Raw genomic sequence first — 22,536 nt, forward strand, 5'->3', positions numbered from 1 at the left:
GGGATGCTCCCTCTGCTGTTTCCTGAAGTCCACGATCATCTCTTTTGTTTTGCTGACGTATTCATGTCTACTCCTCTGCTCCTTTGCTACAGTAGGTGGCAGCATACGCCTCTCAAACCGATTTTCTCTTTAAATATTACGTCTCCTTTTTAGAAATGTAACCCTTGCAGGAAAAGCACATCTTTTGAAAATCTCTTTAAATGTTTTAAGAACCTTATGCTTTTTTTGTTTGTTGGCATCATGAAGCCATTCCATGTAATACGTTTGATTTTGTTGGTCTTTACTTGTATAGAATCAAAGTTAACATTGTCTGTTCCGTCTATCATTGAAGAACCAGAAAACACATTTTAGCAGACATGTCATATGAAGGCTGTGGGCATTCCATGGAATGGCAGAGTCATAGGATGAATACATAGTTATTATATACATTACGTACTGTATATAGAACGTGTGCAATGTGGTCTGAGCAGACATTAACCCGAAAACACACAAAAAACATAAAGCAAAATAACTCTTTGTAGTTTTAGGAGCTGTGTCTTTTCAGGGCTTTTAAGCTCTAATGTTCTCCATGATTCTTTTCAGCCTGGTCTCATAGACTAGACGTAACATAGTAAACGTAAATCCGGGACACTAAAAATAATACGATATGTTACGTTTGGTATGGTAACTTAAGACAGAAGGTTACTTAAGGCAAAAACATTCATCTCATCATGGCCAACTTCAGCATTTTAGCTAATTTGCAACGTTGCAACTATTTCCTACTTTTTAGCTACTTTGCAACTACTTAGAATGTTAGCTAACCATACTTAACTTTAAACATGTTAGCTAACCCTTTCCCTAACTTTAACCCTTTGACCCTTTCCCTAACCTTAACCCTTTAACCTAACTCATAACCTTAACCCTAACCTTAACTGTAACACCTAATCCTGAGTCTAGCTAACCTTAGCCAGCTAGCTAACACTAGCGTTAGCAACCTAGGCATCTAGGTAACGTTTGCCACGGCAAAAGTTAATCAAATTCATAACATAGTGCATGTCTTGCAAATTCTCATCATAATGCACAAACTCTAATTCATAACATATTGTACAAATTGCAATTCGTAACGTATCATTTGAAATGGATAATGGACATCCACAAATTAATACCATAAGAAACGTAACATATCATACTTAATGTAGTGTCTCAGATTTACATACATAATAATACAAAATGCTCTGAGACCAGGTTGTCCTTCTCTCTTATTGTTCCTCAGAACAGCCATCGTACCATAAGGGGATCTGGTCCACCCCGGTTCCACCTCGTGATGAGTGATGGCCTGCACACCATGTCCTGTAAGTAGTATTGTGTTATTAACGGTATTACCGGTATTGGTAATAATGGAATCACCATGATTCCTTATTAACATTGTAAAACAATTCAACCTAGTAAGGGTTCATTCTTGCTCATGATGTGTGATGACCTGCACACCCAGTCCTTTGAGCCTAACCTGTCTGTGCCCACTCTGTGTGTGTGTTTGTGTGTGTGGTGTAGCCTTCTGGCTGGTCACCCAATTGAACCGTCTGGTTGAGGAGAACTGTCTGCTCCCCTACTGTGTCTGTCTACTGAAGAGGAGTGTCACCAACAAACTGAAGGATGGAAGGTACGCCTGGACTCTTTATCTCTGTCTCTCTCTTTCGCTCTCTCTCTCTCTCTGTCCCTGTCTCTATGTCTGTCTCTCTCTCTGTCTCTGTCACTCTCTCTGTCTCTCTCTCTGTCTCTCTCTGTCTCTCTGTCTCTCTCTCTGTCTGTCTCTCTGTCTCTCTGTCTCTCTCTCTGTCTGTCTCTCTGTCTCTGGCTCTCTCTGTCTCGCTCTCTCTCTCTCTCTCGCAGTGCATGCTGGGAGTTTTTTGGAGTTTGAGTGTTTGGTGTGGAGGGCTTTATCCTAACTAACTTTCTTTGATTCTTTTCTTTACATGTTATTTTCTATGGTGGAGGGTTAATGCAATATTTGTTTTAGCGGTATCCACAGTTTTATCAAAGTTAGGGTGGATGAGGACAGAGTAACTTTCCTGGGGGTTGGAAGGTGTAGTGTGCGCAATGGCTTCTCAGCCTAGCGCAGAGGAGACGCTGTCGATACGGCATGGATTCAGGTGTGTTCCTGAGAATAGAATTAAGATGGAGGAGGTTCTGCTCGCGGTCGGTGAACAGGTAGGAGCTGAATTTATACATTCTGCTTCAAGAATGAACAAAGCTGTGGTTGTGTTCATGAAAAGGGCTAATTTGGTTTGTATGCTAATTGCTAGCGGAATATTTGTAAGGGATGTGTTGTTGTCAATTTCACCTCTCTCTACCCCTTTGACAAGAGTGGTAGTTGCAAATTTGCCTTCGTTTCTTACAGATGACCAAATCAGGAAAGAGCTGAGTCGTTTTGGTAAGTCTGCTAGAGGTTTTCGGGTACTGTCAGCAGGCTTTCAGGCAGATGCCGTTAAGCACGTTGTTTCGTTCCGGAGGCAAGTGTTTATGTTTCTGAGCAACAAATATCAACAACTAAATGTGCATTTTAAAGTGAGGCACGGGGAGGGGCTCTATGCAGGTTTTTTCCAGCACAGATGTTTTGAGTGTGGGGATTTGGGGCATAAGAGCTTTGCGTGCTCACATAAAGCCCTTAGACAAGGTGAGGGTACAAGTGTCAGTGGGGGAAATCGAGGTCAAAGTGCAGGGGGTAAGGAGATGCAAGCAGCAGAAGCTGGGCTTCGTCATGCCAGGAAAGGTGGTGTAGATGAGGTTGGGCCTAGTCAGGCTAGAGATGGTGGGGTAGATGAGGCTGGGCCTAGTCAGGCTAGAGATGGTGGGGTAGATGAGGCTGGGCCTCATCATGCCAGGAAAGGTGGTGTAGATGAGGTTGGGCCTAGTCAGGCTAGAGATGGTGGGGTAGATGAGGCTGGGTCTAGTCAGGCTAGAGATGGTGGGGTAGATGAGGCTGGGCCTAGTCATGCCAGGGAAGGTGGTGAAGATGAGGCTGGGCCTTGTCAGTCAGAGATGGTGGGGTAGATGAGCCTGGGTCTAGTCAGGCTAGAGATGGTGGGATAGCTGAGACTGGGTCTAGTCAGGCTAGAGATGGTGGGGTAGATGAGGCTGGGCCTAGTCAGGCTAGAGATGGTGGGGTAGATGAGGCTGGGCCTAGTCATGCCAGGGAAGGTGGTGAAGATGAAGCTGGGCCTTGTCAGTCAGAGATGGAGGGGTAGATGAGCCTGGGTCTAGTCAGGCTAGAGATGGTGGGATAGCTGAGACTGGGTCTAGTCATGCTATGGAGGGTGGTGTAGATGATGTTGGGTCTAGTCATGCTATGGAGGGTGATGTAGATGATTCTGGGCCTAGTCATGCTATGGAGGGTGGTGTAGATGATGCTGGGTCTAGTCATGCTATGGAGGGTGGTGTAGATGATGCTGGGTCTAGTCATGCTATGGAGGGTGGTGTAGATGATTCTGGGCCTAGTCATGCTATGGAGGGTGGTGTAGATGATGCTGGGTCTAGTCATGCTATGGAGGGTGGTGTAGATGAGGCTGGGTCTAGTCATGCTATGGAGGGTGGTGTAGATGATGTTGGGTCTAGTCATGCTATGGAGGGTGGTGTAGATGATGCTGGTTCTCGTCATGCTATGGAGGGTGGTGTAGATGATGCTGGGTCTAGTCATGCTATGGAGGGTGGTGTAGATGAGGCTGGGCCTAGTCATGCCAGGGAAGGTGGTGAAGATGAAGCTGGGCCTTGTCAGTCAGAGATGGTGGGGTAGATGAGCCTGGGTCTAGTCAGGCTAGAGATGGTGGGATAGCTGAGACTGGGTCTAGTCATGCTATGGAGGGTGGTGTAGATGATGTTGGGTCTAGTCATGCTATGGAGGGTGGTGTAGATGATGCTGGGAATAGTCATGCTATGGAGGGTGGTGTAGATGATGTTGGGTCTAGTCATGCTATGGAGGGTGGTGTAGATGATGCTGGGTCTAGTCATGCTATGGAGGGTGGTGTAGATGATGCTGGGTCTAGTCATGCTATATAGGGTGGTATAGATGATTCTGGGCCTAGTCATGCTATGGAGGGTGGTGTAGATGATGCTGGGTCTAGTCATGCTATATAGGGTGGTGTAGATGATGCTGGGGCTAGTCATGCTATGGAGGGTGGTGTAGATGATGCTGGGTCTAGTCATGCTATGGAGGGTGGTGTAGATGAGGCTGGGTCTAGTCATGCTATGGAGGGTGGTGTAGATGATTCTAGGTCTAGTCATGCTATGGAGGGTGGTGTAGATGATGCTGGGTCTAGTCATGCTATATAGGGTGGTGTAGATGATGCTGGGGCTAGTCATGCTATGGAGGGTGGTGTAGATGATGCTGGGTCTAGTCATGCTATGGAGGGTGGTGTAGATGATGTTGGGTCTAGTCATGCTATGGAGGGTGGTGTAGATGATGCTGGTTCTCGTCATGCTATGGAGGGTGGTGTAGATGATGCTGGGTCTAGTCATGCTATGGAGGGTGGTGTAGATGATGCTGGGTCTAGTCATGCTATGGAGGGTGGTGTAGATGAGGCTGGGTCTAGTCATGCTATGGAGGGTGGTGTAGATGATGCTGGGTCTAGTCATGCTATGGAGGGTGGTGTAGATGATGCTGGGTCTAGTCATGCTATGGAGGGTGGTGTAGATGATGCTGGGGCTAGTCATGCTATGGAGGGTGGTGTAGATGATGCTGGGTCTAGTCATGCTATGGAGGGTGGTGTAGATGATTCTAGGTCTAGTCATGCTATGGAGGGTGGTGTAGATGATGCTGGGTCTAGTCATGCTATGGATGGTGGTGTAGATAATTCTGGGCCTAGTCATGCTATGGAGGGTAATGTAGATGAGGCTGGGTCTAGTCATGCTATGGAGGGTGGTGTAGATGATTCTAGGTCTAGTCATGCTATGGAGGGTGGTGTAGATGATGCTGGGTCTAGTCATGCTATGGAGGGTGGTGTAGATGATTCTAGGTCTAGTCATGCTATGGAGGGTGGTGTAGATGATGCTGGGTCTAGTCATGCTATGGATGGTGGTGTAGATAATTCTGGTTCTCGTCATGCTATGGAGGGTGGTGTAGATGATGCTGGGTCTAGTCATGCTATGGATGGTGGTGTAGATAATTCTGGGCCTAGTCATGCTATGGAGGGTGATGTAGATGAGGCTGGGTCTAGTCAGGTTATGGATGGTGGTGTAGATGATGCTGGGTCTCGTCATGCTATGGTGGGTGGTGTAGATGATTGGGTCTAGTCATGCTATGGAGGGTGGTGTAGATGATGCTGGGTCTTGTCAGGTTATGCTGGTGGATGAGGAGAGTATAGTGGGGAAGTGTAAGAGACTAGGGGGGAGGAAGAGGGTGTCAAGCAGAAAAGGAAAAAGGGTGTGGTCAAAGGCACCATGGAACCTTTGCCTGTTGCTGTGGGTGATACCCTGACCAGAGAGGAAGGGCAGGTGGTCAGGGTGGGAGATAGAGATGAGGAGGAAAGTGAGTCTGAGGAAGAGGGTGAGGAGTTATTTTTTTCAGACTCCTCTTCAATGGGCCCGGAGCTGACAGCCAGTCAAGCAGAGGGGTCTAAGTACACATTGAGAGAATTGACAAGGTTCCTGAATGAGACTAAGGGGAAAAAAGTTAATCTTGAGGCGTTTTTTTCTGATCCTAGAAAGTTTGTAAGATCATTACAACATGCTATGAAAAATGATGGGCATGGTGTCCTCTCACCCAGGAAACGGTTTAGGTTGAGGAAGTGGGTCACAACAGGAAATGGTTTAGGTTGAGGAAGTGGGTCACAACAGGAAATGGTTTAGGTTGAGGAAGTGGGTCACAACAGGAAATGGTTTAGGTTGAGGAAGTGGGTCACAACAGGAAACGGTTTAGGTTGAGGAAGTGGGTCACAACAGGAAACGGTTTAGGTTGAGGAAGTGGGTCACAACAGGAAACGGTTTAGGTTGAGGAAGTGGGTCACAACAGGGAACGGTTTAGGTTGAGGAAGTGGGTCACAACAGGAAACGGTTTAGGTTGAGGAAGTGGGTCACAACAGGAAACGGTTTAGGTTGAGGAAGTGGGTCACAACAGGAAACGGTTTAGGTTGAGGAAGTGGGTCACAACAGGAAACGGTTTAGGTTGAGGAAGTGGGTCACAACAGGAAACGGTTTAGGTTGAGGAAGTGGGTCACAACAGGAAATGGTTTAGGTTGAGGAAGTGGGTCACAACAGGAAATGGTTTAGGTTGAGGAAGTGGGTCACAACAGGAAACGGTTTAGGTTGAGGAAGTGGGTCACAACAGGAAAAGGTTTAGGTTGAGGAAGTGGGTCACAACAGGAAACGGTTTAGGTTGAGGAAGTGGGTCACAACAGGAAATGGTTTAGGTTGAGGAAGTGGGTCACAACAGGAAACGGTTTAGGTTGAGGAAGTGGGTCACAACAGGAAACGGTTTAGGTTGAGGAAGTGGGTCACAACAGGAAACGGTTTAGGGTGAGGAAGTGGGTCACAACAGGAAACGGTTTAGGTTGAGGAAGTGGGTCACAACAGGAAACGGTTTAGGTTGAGGAAGTGGGTCACAACAGTGCGTAAAGGTTTACCTTCAGACACTGTTTAGATGTATATTTTCTTTCTGACACTGGGGCTTTTCGAGCTTTGCTATTGGTCTCTTTCTCTGCTGGCTTTTCTCCCACTTCTTATGGAGACTCTTCGGGTAGGCGGGTTAGCCTAGTGGTTAGAGCGTTGGATTAGTAACCGAAAGGTTGCAAGTTCAAATCCCCGAGCTGACAAGGTACAAATCTGTTGTTCTGCCCCTGAACAGGCAGTTAAGCCTCTGTACCTAGGCTGTCATTGAAAATAACTGACTTGCCTAGTAACCATTCTCCCGGTGGGATTTTCGGATCATCACATAACCAGCTCGGCTGTCTATTTCACCAGCGCCCCGGCAGGCATCTTATTGGAGGTTCAATGTAAATCTCTTACAAGATGCCACTTTTTGCTCAGGTTCCCAGACCTTTTGGGAAAGGTGGAGGCAGTGAAGAAAGGAGTATGAGTCTCTGAGTCAATGGTGGGATGTGGGGAAAGTCCAAATTCATCTTTTCTGTCAACAGTACACAGCTCTCTCATACTCAGAGGCTAGGAGAGTATTGGGGGAACTAGAGCGTTGTAGTAGTGAGATGGAGGTAGAGATGGTGGGACAAGGCAATGTAAGCCACCAGGCTAATTTAGCCGAATTACGTAGAGACCTGGGCAGTTTTTTCCAGGTTAAAGCAAAGGGAGCACTTGTAAGAGCCAGGTTCTCCATGCTCAAGGAGATGGATGCTCCCAGCTCCTTCTTCTTTGGTTTGGAAAGACAGAGTGGTGAAGCCAAGGGTATGCATTGTCTACGGCTGTCTGATGGGCGGGTGACCTCTGTGGTGGGGGAGATGCGGGAGCGGACTGTGGAGTTTTATACTGAATTGTATAGGGCAGAAGTGTGTGCTCAGGTCTTGTTCGCAGGACTCCCTAAACTCTCTCTGGCACAGAGGGATGAAATGGACATTCCTCTGTTGTCCCATGAACTGGCAGAAGCCGTTCCCAGATGTCCCCCGGTCATGTACCGGGGGTCGATGGACTCACAGTGGAGTTTTGTAAAAAATTATGGGGAATAATTGGACAGGATTTCTTTTGCGTGTTGCATGAATGTGTCGGGGTAGGAGAGTTGTCGATGAGCTGCCATCGGGGGGCTCTGACTCTCCTGCCCAAAAAAGGGGACTTGTGTGAACTTAAGAACTGGAGGCCTGTGGCATTACTCTGTGCGGACTACAAGATATTTGCCAAAGTCCTCTCTAACAGACTGAACTCCCATTTGGACTCAATAGTACATAAGGACCAAACATATTGTGTACCGGGATGCTCAATCACGGACAACTTGTTCTTAATCAGGGACATGAGGTTCTAATGTGAACTTTGGACTGGTCTCTTTAGATCAAGAGAAGGCTTTTGATATCTGTTTAATGTGTGACAGGTTAAAGGAAATATTCATAGCCTGTTATACATTAAAAAGTATTAGTAAATTCATAGTATGTGAGGATCTTAAAACATCTAAGGTTAAAAAGATGCATTCAGTATTAGTTGATAGAGATTGATAACATTCATATAATTGTGTTAAAGTTCAAAACTGTCAAAGTGTACGAATTGTGAGAGTAATGTGTAAACGTTATATTGATTACTTTATTTTGTAGTGCCTAAAAGTGTTAATCTGTGATCTACGAAATGCTCTTAATCTATGAGCCGGAGATCGATTCCTCTGGTCTCCACCCATATTCCTGGGGAAAATCGCGGTCTTTTCTCATTACACTAAACGTTGAATTGAGAATACAACACCGTATCACTCTCGTGATTATTTCTCCCCTGTTTTCAGGGGCGTAACATTTTTGGAGGCTCCTCTGAGATTGCTGCTCAGATGTCCAGTTTCCACACCCTGGTCGCTGAATTCCGAGCCAGCTAAATCTCCACATAACAACTCAGGCAGGCTGCAGTGAGGAAAGTGTTGCTGTTCGAGGGAAGTTGGAAGTTAGTGGTTAAGTACGTGTCAACTGAGGCCATTGATCGACCATCAGAGACAGTAAGGACCATCTAATTCAGAGTCAAGTCCTGCACAGTAAAAGTTTCTCCTGTTCTGTCAACATGACAAGCGCCTTGGAAGAACTACAGGAAGAGGTAGTAGGAGAATTGCACACCCTGACTAAAGACAAATTACTAGAGATATGTGATTTCCTTGAAATATCAGGCAAACAGAGAAGAGATGTTCAAGATAAATCATTAATGACTCGCATTATGATGTTCCTTGGAAGAGAGGAAGTCGCAGAGTTAGAAGATGGCGGCATGTCGGAATTGTTGCTACTTAAAGACGAAATGACAGAGATGATCAGTGGCAGAGATAACAAAACAGGGCAAATTGACCATGATATTGAACCAGCCGGAACACATCACAGAATAGAGGAACTGAGAACTGTAACCCCACAACAATGTGTGGGAACTGAGCAGATTACTGCAGCCAAAGCCAGTGATTCTCTGCGTCAGCCCCAACACCATGCCAATCTTCAGGGGAGCGTGCCGCTCTCACCCAATGCACAGCCCAGCTCATACTGGCGCAAAGAGTTTAAAATTTCTGGTCAGATAGGTGAACCGGGCCAGAAAGAAAAACAGATTTTTTCCAGCCTTGCCCATCAGATTGAAAATTGACTTAACAGAGGCTATCCTGAGGTAGAAATAGTAGACGCAGTAGTCAGGGCTATTTCTCCAGGCTCACAGCTACGCAGCTACTTGGAAGGTAAACCCCAGCTAACTCTTCCCACACTTAGATGTATCCTGCGTTCCCACTTCCAAGAGAAGAGCGCAACAGAGCTTTACAAACAGCTAGCTTCAGAAGCACAGCATAGCAAGGAGACCCCTCAAAGCTTCCTGATGCGCGTTTTAGATTTGAGGCAGAAAGTACTGTTTGCATCCCAGGAGTCAGAATCAGGGCTTAAGTATGACCCTGCTCTAGTCCAGAGCATGTGTTTACACACAGTCCTTACGGGTCTCCAGAGTGACAATATCAGGATAGACATGCAGCCTCTCCTACTAGAGAGCAAAACATCAGATGAGGTTTTGCTAGAGAAGCTTAACATTGCTTGTGCTAATGAGATAGAAAGACGAAACAAAAAGCGGTTTAATGCCCCACAGCCTGCTACAACTGTAAGTGTAGTCCAGTTAGAAGATACGCCATCTGCAAAGTGTCCTGTGAAGGAAGCCAAAGCTAAGATACCCGCAGGACTGTTAACAGAGTTAGCTGAACTTAAGACAGGTGTAGCTTCTCTAAAAGGTCTCAGTGCAGAGATTGCTCAGATTAAGGAGACATTACTGCAGCCTATGTTTCAGTCACCGCCTTGTGCCTATGCCCCACCCCCAGTTAGGAGGCCAGATAGGGACCCCCAGCCACCTGTTTCCCAGCAGCAGTATTACAGCAACTACAGTCGGTCCCAAGCACCTGACCCTGTGCAGCATCAATATACACCTAACCGGTATACCAACCACTCTGCTCAAGCTCCAAGGAGGTGTTTTGTCTGCCTGCAGGCCAGAACAGATGCACGCTGCACACACTGCTTCCGATGTGGGAGTGGAGAACATTTTCAAGCTGGGTGTAAAATCCGGGGAGCCAGACCATCAAGGGAGGCCCTTTTAAACGGAAACGGGTTACCGCTGAGGGACGAGTGTTAATCATAGCTACCAAAAAGTCCCAGAAATGTGCAAATTGTGCCAGAGAAGATTCATTTGAGAACCTGAAACAATGTTCATCATGTAAAGAGACACTGTACTGTTCCAAAGTATGTCAAAACCAACATTGGACTAAACATAAGGAAAAATGCACTCACCTGAAAATTGACTCTACCAGTGAAAGGTTTTCCTGCACAGAGGAAAATGCCCACTCCTTACCATCCCTAGCTCAAGGTTGCCACCCACGTAAGGTCACCTCGCTAGTCGGCAGACAGTGACTTATTGAGTGTTACCTGAATCGCCACCACCTCCAAGTTCTATGGAATACATGCTCTCAGGTATCGGTCATTGATGAACGATGGAAAGAGGAATCTCTCCCAAACGCAAGGCTGAGAGATGTTTCAGAAATCCTGGACTCACCTGATGATCTAAGGTTGACTGCAGCAAATGGGACTGAAATGCCGTACCTGGGATGGATTGAAACAACTTTTCGGCTAGCCTCTGAAACTGACCAAACAAAGGAACTGATCATCCCGGTGGTGGTAATGAAAGGCTGTCACCTATCCCATCCCATCATAGGTTTCAATGTTATCGAGCACATCCTGACAATGACCGAAAAGACTAAACGATACAGTACAGTAAAAACAGCTTTCCCAAGCCTCAAAAGAAACAAGGTGAGAGCTTTTATACAGGCTGTTAGCGCAGAACAGACAGATGAATACGCAGTGAAAACCAAGAAAGAGAAGGTTGCTGTACCAAAACACAGTAGCATTCAGATTGAGTGCCGTGTAGCTTCCCAGCCTTTCAGAGATGACATGACAATGCTTTTCCAGCCAGACCTGAACCCGCAGTGGCCAGACGACCTTGAGTTCTTTGACACACTAGTCAGAGTCAGGAAAGGTGTTTTTCCAGTTATCCTGCTTGATGTCTCTAACCCCACTGACCACGACATTGCCCTGCTAGGACGCACAATAATCGGTACAGTACAAACCATTATGACTGTGTTACCTGCCCAAGTCTTTGAAAAAACTGTCACCTCAGCCACAGTGAATCACACCAGCGTTCAAACCCCATGTACTGCTACTGAAGAGTGGGATCCACCAGTAGGTTTAACTCACCTAACTGAAGGGCAGAGAGAGGTTGTTAGGCAAATGCTTAGAGAAGAGTGTCACTCCTTCTCCAGATCAGACAATAACATTGGCTGCATTGAACGATTGAAAATGACTATTTCTCTAAAGGACTCTGAACCAGTAAAGCGCACATACATGTCAGTGCCCAGGCCACTGTATCAGGAGATGAAGGGTTACATTTATGACCTCATAGTCCAGGGCTGGGTTAGGAAGTCAAACTCTTCATATTCTTCACCTGTCGTGTGCGTTCGTAAGAAGGATGGGACCCTCCGGTTGTGTATAGATTACAGAGACCTGAACAGAAAGACACATCCCGACCGCCAGCCAATCCCTCGGGTCCAAGACATCATGGACAGTTTAGGTGGTAATTCCTGGTTCTCCCTCTTAGATCAGGGGAAAGCGTATCACCAGGGGTTCATCTCTGAAGAAAGCAGACCACTGACAGCATTTGTGACACCGTGGGGACTCTATGAGTGGATACGTTTGCCATCCAGCCTCATGAACGCTCCTGCAGCTTTTCAGCGGTGTATGGAGGAGTGTTTGGAAGGGCTCCGGGATAACATCTGCATTCCTTATCTGGACGACACGCTAGTTTTCAGTAAAACATTCAACGGCCATGTGAATGATGTGCGAAAAGTTTTGCAGCGTCTCAGATAGTATGGCATTAAACTCAAACCAAGTAAGTGTGATCTCTTTAAACCCCAGGTCCGTTATTTGGGCAGAATAGTGTCTGCAGAGGGCAGCCAAGTTGACCCAGCCGATTTTGAAGCAGTAAGAGCATTGAAAGAAATCAGACCAGAGACTGTGGGCCAGCTCAGAAAAATGCTTGGTTTACTCACTTACTACAGACAGTACATCAAAGACTTTTCTAGGAGTGCCAGCTGCCTGTATGACCTCCTGAAAGCAGATTCAGAGAAATTACCTGACCACCCACGGAAAACAAAAACAAAGAAAGTAAGTCATGTGGTGCCCTCAAACAAGCCAATCCTGTGGACTGACCAGCATCAACAGGCACTTGAACAGCTGATTGAGTGTTTGCTTCACCCACCAGTTTAAGGTTTCCCTGATTTCACTCAGCCATTTGTTGTACACACTGATGCGTCACACCAAGGCTTGGGAGCAGTTCTTTATCAAAAGCAAGAGGGGAAGCTTAGGGTCATTGCTTATGGCTCTCGAACCTTAACAGCAGCTGAGAAGAACTATCACTACCACTCGAGCAAGCTAGAATTTCTAGCTCTAAAATGGGCAATCACTGATAAGTTCCATGACTATTTGTACTATGCTCCGACCTTTACTGTATACAGCGATAACAACCCGCTCTGCTACATTCTGTCTACTGCAAAACTGAACGCAACCACTTCCAGGTGGGTTGCAGACCTGGCTGATTTCCACTTTACAATAAAGTACAGGCCAGGCAGAGAGAACGGTGATGCAGATGCTTTGTCAAGGATGCCACTGGATGTAGAGTCACTGATGAGAGAATGTTCTGAGGAGCTTCCACCAGACACCATCGCCGCCACGATACAAGCAGTTGAGGTACAGAAAGAGGCTGGTGTACCTTGGTCATTTTCAGCTGCATCTATGTCAGTATCAGCTGAAGGTGAGACAACCACTGCAACAACCAGCTCCATCCCAAAAGATGGGATAAGAGAAGCACAAGAATCTGATCCGGTCATCAGTCCTGTGCTCAATTTCAAACTGTCTGGTTCCAAACCGCCAGTTAAAGAGCAAAAGAAATTCAGTCCAAAGACAAAATGCCTATTCAGAGAACGGGACAAATTGACAATAGACAGTGATGGCATTCTGTACAGAATCACTACAGCCCGCAAGCAGTTAGTTATACCAGAGCAGTACAAAGGTAAAGTGATGGAAGAGTTGCACAATAACATGGGACACCAAGGTACTGACCGCACTGTATCACTAGTACGTGACCGCTTCTTCTGGCCATATATGCAATCTGACATCGAGCACCATGTGACTAAAACTTGTAGCTGTGTCAAGCAGAAAAAGCCAGCCCATGCAACAAGAGCTCCTCTGACAAACATTGTGACAACACAGCCATTTGACCTGGTATGTATTGACTTCCTTCATCTCGACAGATGCAAAGGGGGATATGAGTACATCCTCGTGATTGTTGATCATTTTACACGTTTCACTCAAGCCTACGCCACCACATCAAAGTCAGGTAAAACTGCTGCAAATCTCATCTTCAATGACTTTGCCCTGAAGTTTGGGTTCCCGTCCCGCATCCACCATGACCAAAGGGGAGAATTTGAAAATCAGTTGTTCCATCAGTTAAAGAAACTCAGTGGCATGGCTGGGTCCAGGACAACACCCTATCACCCGATGGGAAACGGTCAAGCGGAACGCATGAACAGAACATTGTTGCAAATGTTAAAGACACTAACTGAGACACAAAAGTCTAATTGGAAGGAGTCTCTGAACAAACTGGTTTCTGCCTATAACTGCACCCGTTGCGAAGTGACTGGCTATTCACCAATTTATCTTCTGTTTGGGAGATCACCCAGGCTTCCAGTTGATATGCTCTTTGGATTGTGCACAGAGGCAGGTTCCAGTAACCAGCGAGAATACGTGGAGAACTGGAAACGAGGGATGGAAGAAGCATACGCCATTGCAAATGAAAATGCTCAGAAAGCCGCTGAAAGAAGTAAGAAGTACTATGACACTAAAGTTAGGAGTTCAGTGCTACAGCCTGGCGGGCGAGTTCTGATTAAAAACCTGACACCAAGAGGAGGACCAGGAAAACTCCGTAACTATTGGGAAGATACAATTCACACAGTGGTGAGACAAATGGGTTCAGACCTGCAGATTTATGAATTGAGACCAGAAAAGGGTAGGGGACGCTCCAGGGTCCTGCACAGAAACCTGCTCATGTCCTGTGACCACTTACCTTTTGAGACACAACCAAAATGACCAAAGTGGACAAAAGTCAGAAAACGAGGAGACACCAGCCTGCATCACAGCCTCTAGATTCTGATGAAGACAGTGGGGATGAATATGACCTTCATCATGAGCCGCTACAGGTTCCCACATCTCCTACAGTACCTGAGGAGAGGAATGCTGAACCAGTGAGAGAGTGGGAACACAGGCCCACAACAGTGTAACAGACCGTTGCAGTGCCAATCCCTGATATGCTACCAGCACAGCCTCTTGTTGAAAAGCGGCTGGAGGAGACAACAACATCTAAAGTCTGGCTGCTGAGGAGGAGTTGGTTTCACTGTTTGTGAAGGTACATTGACTCTGTCCACTGCTGAAATGGCCTCTTCCTGCGGAGATATTCTGGTTAAGGAGATTGACAAACGTGCGTCTGGCCAGGTGTTCGAGGTGATCCTAGGAGCTCCAGCTCCAGACGCCAAGGGAGAGTTCCCCCTTTCTCCCCCCAAGAAGAAGGACCTGTCCCTGGAGGAGATCCAGAGGAAACTAGAGGCTGCAGAAGAGAGGAGGAAGTCCCATGAAGCGGAGGTTCTGAAACACCTCGCTGAGAAGCGGGAGCACGAGAAGGAGGTGCAAAGGAAAGCCTTGGAGGAGAACAACAACTTCAGCAAGATAGCGGAGGAGAAACCCCACCTCTTCAAGGAATACCTAAGATAGGATAAAGCAATCCTTCTCACCCCCCCCCTTAAATGATTTAGATGCACTATTGTAAAGTGGCTGTTCCACTGATGTCAGAAGGTGAATTCACCAATTTGTAAGTCGCTCTGGATAAGAGCGTCTGCTAAATGACTTAAATGTAAATGTAAATGTAAGCTTAACCAGAAGATGGAGGCTAACAAAGAAAACAAGTAGGCCCTTCAGGCAGCCATGAGTGAGAAGTTCAAGGAGAAGGACAAGAAACTGGAAGAGGTGCATGCTAAGAAGGAAACCAAAGAGGGTGGTGCTGAGACATCAGAAAACTGAACAGTTCAGTCTATGGGGGAATTGTATACTATAGGGTTTTTTACGTATCCAAATAAAATGTTACGCCCCTGACAACAGGGGAGAAATAATCACGAGAGTGATACGGTGTTGTATTCTCAATTCAACGTTTAGTGTAATCATTTCACAAAAGTAACACATTACAAAACAACAGAAAACCCATTATACAAATAACACAGCAAAATATCTTATTAACAACGCACATGTTCATTCACAATCGACATAAGATGACAGCTACTCTCAGTACGATGCTATTCTTCACTTCAACTGAGCAGGGCTAATATTACTCTCTTCAAACTTAACTCTAACTTCCTCAAGACGTTACTAAGACACACCTTAAACACTCTTGACATGTTAGCGAGTTATAACATTTAAATTACTATTTTTATCATCAATAAAGTACCTGAAAACAGGGGAGAAATAATCACGAGAGTGATACGGTGTTGTATTCTCAATTCAACGTTTAGTGTAATGAGAAAAGACCCAGATTTTCCCCAGGAATATGGGGGGAGACCAGAGCAATCGATCTCCGGCTCATAGATTAAGAGCATTTCGTAGATCACAGATTAACACTTTTAGGCACTACAAAATAAAGTAATCAATATAACGTTTACACATTACTCTCACAATTCGTACACTTTGACAGATTTGAACTTTAACACAATTATATGAATGTTATCAATCTCTATCAACTAATACTGAATGCATCTTTTTAACCTTAGATGTTTTAAGATCCTCACATACTATGAATTTACTAATACTTTTTAATGTATAACAGGCTATGACTATTTCCTTTAACCTGTCACATAATGTGATGTCTGTGTTTGGGATTGGGAAGAGTTTTTTGACATGTGTGAAGCTGTTGTATGCTGGGGTGTCATGTATGGTCAAGGTTGGAGGGGGGCTCAGTAGGCCAGTCTGGGTGAGACGGGGCATTGGACAAGGATGCCCTCTATCTGGGCAGTTATACACATTAGCCATTGAGCCTTTTTTAGGACTGCTACGCAGGAGACTGCAGGGAGTGTGCTGGACGGGAATGGATGTGGTGACAGGCATAGCAGTGTCAGCATATGCAGATGTTGTTTCTGTGATGGTCAGGGATGATCAGGATATGCAGGCACTAGAGACCAGTCTGAAGGTGTACGAGGGAGCTTCATCAGCTAAGGTAAACTGGGGCAAGAGCAAAGCTCTGTTATGTGGGGCATGGGGGGATAGTGCTCCTCCTCTGCTTCCAGGGGGTTTGCAGTGGGGTTGTGAAGGGCTTAAAGTGTTGGGGGTGTACCTGGGCTCAGAGAACTGGATAAGGAAGAACTGGGAGGGGCTTTCAAGGCAGTGGTGTCAAGACAGGCCAGGTGGAGGTGGCTCCTGTCCCAAGTGTCATATAGACGGAGGGTGCTGATAATTAACAACCTGGTAGCATCTTCCCTGTGGCATGAACTGGCTGTCCTAAATCCCCCCACCGGTCTGCTCACAGACCTGCAATGCAACCTGGTGGACTTCTTCTGGTCGGGCCATCACTGGCTGAAGGCAGCAGTGTTGTACATGACCATTCATGAAGGAGGACAGGGCCTGGTGGAACTGGAGAGCAGGATGGCTGCTTTCAGGCTAAAGGCAGTGCAGAGACTGCTGTACCATGCTGATATTGGCTGGAGGGAGCCAGCATGCACGCTGCTGAGGAGAGCTGGGGATTAGGGTTGGACCGGCAGCTGTTCCTCATGAAGCTGGAGAGGCTGAGTACAGCAGGTCTCTCAGATTTTTACTCTGCAATGCTGAGGGCCTGGCAGATGCTAAGGCCCATACGAGAAGGGTGTGTGGGCCTGGGCTATGGGTGTGGGAGGAGCCTATCTTCCACAACCCAGCCATCCCTTTGAGATCGGTTCAGTCGGCCACCATGCAGAGGCAACTGGTGACAGGGGGTTTACAAAGGCTGGGTGACCTGAGACTGCTGGGAGCGGAGGGGTGGAAAACCCCGGAGGTCTTGGCGCAACAAACAGGAATAACGTCTCTTAGGCTGCTGGAGAGATTCCTGGAGCAGGTCCAGGAGGCACTGTCTTAGCCGGAAAGGGGGATGTTTGAGCGGCCAAAGGGAGAGGGGCCACCAATGTTTCTGCCACTGCAGGTGACGGCAGAGACTGGAGACTGGCAAGGGGGTCTGGAGGACTTGTTAGATTTTAACACTCCGAGCCTGGGGGAGTTTGAGGATGTGGGAGGTAAAGCCCTCTTCAACCTCTGCGTTAAGGTTAGGAACATTAGGAACCTAACAGGAGTGAAGGCACATCAGTGGCAGGGGGTATGTGGGGCGGAGAGTATGGTGGGTTTTAGATGGAGGGGGCTCTACAAACCCCCAGTACCAAAGAGGTCAGGGGACTTCCAGTGTAGGGTTCTTCATGAAGCCCTGGCCACTAACAGCTGGTTGGCACGGGTTGAACCGGGAATCGGGCAGAGGTGTCTTTTCTGCAAAATGAAAGAAACTGTGATTCACGTGTTTTCTGTGTGCACCAGGTTAATGCCTTTAATGTCTCTGTTGGAATGTCTGTGTGAGAGGTTGGGGGTGGTTTTTCCTGTTGGGATGTTCATAATGGGATACAGGTATTCGATTAAGGAGAAAGCCAAATGTGTTTTGTTGAATTTTCTGTTAGCTCAGCCAAAGTTATCTATTTGGCTCACAAGGAGGAACAGGGTCAAATGTGGGGGGATAACAGACTCTTTACTATGGTTTAATGGGATGGTCTCTGTGCGCCTCAGGGTTGAGTTTGAGTTCTATAAAATGATAAAATGTGTCGAGATGTTTGAGGAGATATGGTGTGTTGGGGGGGTTGTCTGTATAGCTGGAGAAGATGTTTTGGATATACAGTTATAGGAGTGGGCATTGTGATGTTGGTTTGTTTAATTCGGGTTAGGGATAATACTGCCCCCTTTGGATGAATTGCGTGCCCATAGTAAACTGAAAAAGAATCTGTCCCAAATTGCTAATATATGCATATAATAATTATTATTGGATAGAAAACACTCTAAAGCTTCTAAAAACGTTTGAATTATGTCTGTAAGTATAGCAGAACTCACAGGGCAGGCAATCTCCCAAACTAGTTTTGGAATCCTGAAAGTTGGGGCAAATTTGATGTCATCGCCCCCACCCTTCCCAACCAGCTATGGATCTGGAGACACTTTCTATGTCTTCCACTAGATGTCCTCATTCAGTAGAGCATTTAATTGTGCATATCCCATGAACTTTGACCCTTTGAGACGAAAAACAGTGGGTGTCGCAAGAAAATACATGTGCGTTAGGGCGCGAATTGGACACAGACCTTCCTTCGTTCCAGCTTGCCTGAGATGAATTCGGATTGTCCGGTTGTAATGCCAATCGTTTTGTACGTTAATAACATCCTAAAGCTTGATTCTGCACTAAGTTTGACCAGTTTAGTCGACATATAATATGTACAATTTTGATGCACAACTGTTCTGGACCAGAAGTAATTTTTGGTGCATTTGTGCTGAAAGTGGTAGCATATGCTACTACATGGACACCCAAACTGAAACAAAACGATGTATTGGGTAAGTATGACTCCTTCCACTACATTCTGATCGAAGACCATGAAAGGTAAGGGAATATTTATGTTGTAATTTTGTATTTCTGTTGACTCCAACATAGCAGAGAAATATTGCTTACGTCTGAGCGCCGTCTCAGATTATTGCATAGTGAACTAATTCCGTAATGTTAAAAATAAATGTGACACAGCGGTTTTATTAAGAAGCAGTGTATCTTTCTAACTATATGTAGAACATGTATATTTAGTCAATGTTTATGATGTGTATTTCTGTTATCTGGCGGAGCTTTCTATAATTTCTCTGGACATTTTTTAGCATTTTTTGAACATGGCGTCAATGTAAAAGGAGATTTATGGATATAAATAGCATATTATTGAAAAAAACATAAATGTACTGTGTAACATGTCATATTACTGTCATGTGATGAAGATTTTCAAAAGGTTAGTGAATGATTTTTCTTTTAATCCTGCGTTTGTGATTGCATCTTTTGCTTGACAAAATGGCTGCATATCGTCTGTGTCTTTGTGGTGGTTTGACATAAATATGTGCTATGTCTTCGCCGTAAAACATTTTAGAATTCTGACACGCTGGGTAGATGAACAAGGTGTTTATCTTTCATTTGAGCTATTGGACTTGTTAATGTGTGGAGGTTAAATATTTCTAAGAATATTTTTGCATTCTGTGCGCCAGCGTTTGAGTTGAGCGAGGGGGGGGGGGTTCCCGCAGCGGACACTGTACCGTTAACACGATAATGTGCTAGATAGACAGTCAGTATGGTAAATGTATGCAGTACAGGATATATACATATAAATAATTATTTTTTTTTGAAGGGGGGGTGAGTTTTAAATTAAATGAAATTGTTTAAATAAAGAAAGACAAAAGTATTTCTCTCTCCATCTTTCTCTCTCTCTCTCTCTCTCTCTCTCTCTCTCTCTGTCTCTCTCCTTTCTCTCTGTCTCTCTCCTTTCTCTCTGTCTCTCTCTCTCTGTCACTCTCTCTCTGTCTCTCTCTCTCTCTCTCTCTGTCTCTCTCTCTCTCTCTGTCTCTCTCTCTCTGTTTCTCTGTCTCTCTCTCTGTCTCTCTCTCTCTCTCTCTCTCTGTCTCTCTCTCTCTCTCTGTGTCTCTCTCTCTGTCTCTCTCTCTGGCTCTCTCTCTGTCTCTCTCTCTCTCTTTCTCTCTGTCTCTCTCTCTGTCTCTCTCTCTCTGTGTGTCTCTCTCTCTCTGGCTCTCTCTCTGTGTCTCTCTCTCCCTGTCTCTCTCTCTGTTTCTCTGTCTCTCTTTCTCCTCTCTCTCTCTCTCTCTCTGTCTCTCTCTCTCTTTGTCTCTGTCTCTCTCTCTCTGTCTCTCTCTCTGTCTCTCTCTCTCTCTCTCTCTCTCTGTCTCTCTCTCTGTCTCTCTCTCTCTCTCTCTCTCTCTCTCTCTCTCTGTCTCTGTCTCTCTCTCTGTCTCTCTCTCTGTCTCTCTCTCTCTCTCTGTCTCTCTCTGTCTCTCTCTGTCTCTCTCTCTCTATCTCTCTCTCTCTCTCTCTCTCTGTCTCGCTCTATCTCTCTCTCTCACTCTCTCACACACTCTCTCTTCTCCCACTCTTCCTCTGTTTCTGTTTCTCGTTCCTTCTTTCCTCTTGTCTTTATGATATGTCTGTGTTTTTAGTGTGTGTGTGTGTGTGTGTGTGTGTGTGTGTGTGTGTGTGTGTGTGTGTGTGTGTGTGTGTGTGTGTGTGTGTGTGTGTTGCAGGTGTATGGTGACAGTATTGGAGATGGAGGTGGTGAAGTCAGAAGTCAGCAGAGGAGGTGGGACTTCATAGCGTGTTCATAGCGTCCCACAGGGATGCTTTCAACACCTTGTAGAGTCAACATGGGCCAGCATCCCTGTGGAACGCTTTCAACACCTTGTAGAGTCAACATGGGCCAGCATCCCTGTGGAACGCTTTCAACACCTTGTAGAGTCAACATGGGCCAATATCCCTGTGGAACGCTTTCAACACCTTGTAGAGTCAACATGGGCCAGCATCCCTGTGGAACGCTTTCAACACCTTGTAGAGTCAACATGGGCCAGCATCCCTGTGGAACGCTTTCAACATCTTGTAGAGTCAACATGGGCCAGCATCCCTGTGGAACGCTTTCAACACCTTGTGGAGTCAACATGGGCCAGCATCCCTGTGGAACGCTTTCAACACGTTGTAGAGTCAACATGGGCCAGCATCCCTGTGGAACGCTTTCAACACCTTGTAGAGTCAACATGGGCCAGCATCCCTGTGGAACGCTTTCAACACCTTGTAGAGTCAACATGGGCCAGCATCCCTGTGGAACGCTTTCAACACCTTGTAGAGTCAACATGGGCCAGTATCCCTGTGGAACGCTTTCAACACCTTGTAGAGTCAACATGGGCCAGCATCCCTGTGGAACGCTTTCAACACGTTGTAGAGTCCATTCCCTGAAGAATTGAGGCTGTTCTGAGGGCAAAAGGGGGGGTGCAACTCAACATTAGGAAGGTGTTCTTAATGTTTGGTTTACTCAGTGTACATTCATTGTATAGGCTACTCGTTTAACCTCATCAATCTACACACAATGACAAAGCAAAATCTGTTAATTAGATTTATCACATTTCCGTACTGTAAGTATTCAGACTCTTTACTCAGTACTTTATTGAAGCACCTTTGGCAGCAATTACAGCCTCGAGTCTTCTTGGGTATGACACTAAAAGCTTGGCACACCTGTATTTGGGGAGTTTCTCCCATTATTCTCTGCAGACCCTCTCAAGATCTGTCAAGTTGGAAGAGGAGTGTTGCTGCACAGTATTCAGTGTGTTTCTCTCTAGAGATGTTTGATCGGGTTCAAGTCCGGGCTCTGGCTGGGCCACTCAAGGACATTCAGAGACTTGTCCCGAAGCAACTCCTGCATTGTCTTGGCTTTGTGCTTAGGGTCGTTGCCCTGTTGGAAGGTGAACCTTCGCCCCAGTCTGAGGTCCTAAGTGCTCTGGAGCAGGTTTTCATCAAGGATCTCTCTGTTCTTTGCTCTGTTCATCTTTCCCTCGATCCTGAATATTCTCCCAGTCCCTGCCACTGAAAAACATTCCCACAGCATGATGATGCCCCTCCATATTTCACTGTAGGTATGGTGCCAGAGTTCATTTTGGAGTTCATATTGGAGTTCAATCTTGGTTTCATCAGACCAGAGAATCTTGTTTCTCATGTTCTGAGAGTCCTTTGGTACATTTTGACCAATTCTAAGTGGGCAGTCACGTGCCTTTTACTGAGGAGTGACTTCTGTGTGCCCACTACCATACCATTTGTCATTTTGGGGCATTGTGTGTAGATTGATGAGGACATTTTTTTTATTTAATCCATTTTAGAATAAGGACATAATGTAATAAAATGTGGAAAATGGGAAGGGGTCTGAATACTTTTCGTAGGCACTGTATTAGGCTATATATTACAGGCCTGCTAAAGTGAATCTAGGTGACCATCTATGCTATAGGCAACCCTAAATGACAGAGACCTCAAAATATACGCCAGAGTTGACCCTTATCAATAAGTGGTTGCACAGATTTAGACAAAGCACTCTAATTCTAGGAAGCAACACATCCGCCACGCTGATCTTCAACACTGGAGCCCCTCAGGGGCTCATGCTCAGCCCCTCCTGTACTCCTTGTTCACCCACGGCTGCATGGCCAGGCACATCTCCAACACCAT

The 22,536-nt window shown here is 46.0% G+C and overlaps 2 pseudogenes; both read left to right on the forward strand.

The window, feature by feature from the left end:
• Positions 1-22,536, forward strand: part of LOC135543738 (replication protein A 70 kDa DNA-binding subunit-like) — a 139,165-nt pseudogene that overhangs the window by 1,409 nt on the left and 115,220 nt on the right.
• On the forward strand, positions 14,574-15,329 carry LOC135544054 (stathmin-like; annotated as a pseudogene).

Source organism: Oncorhynchus masou, chromosome 8 (assembly GCF_036934945.1).
Source record: "Oncorhynchus masou masou isolate Uvic2021 chromosome 8, UVic_Omas_1.1, whole genome shotgun sequence".
NCBI classification, from domain to species: Eukaryota; Metazoa; Chordata; class Actinopteri; order Salmoniformes; family Salmonidae; genus Oncorhynchus; species Oncorhynchus masou.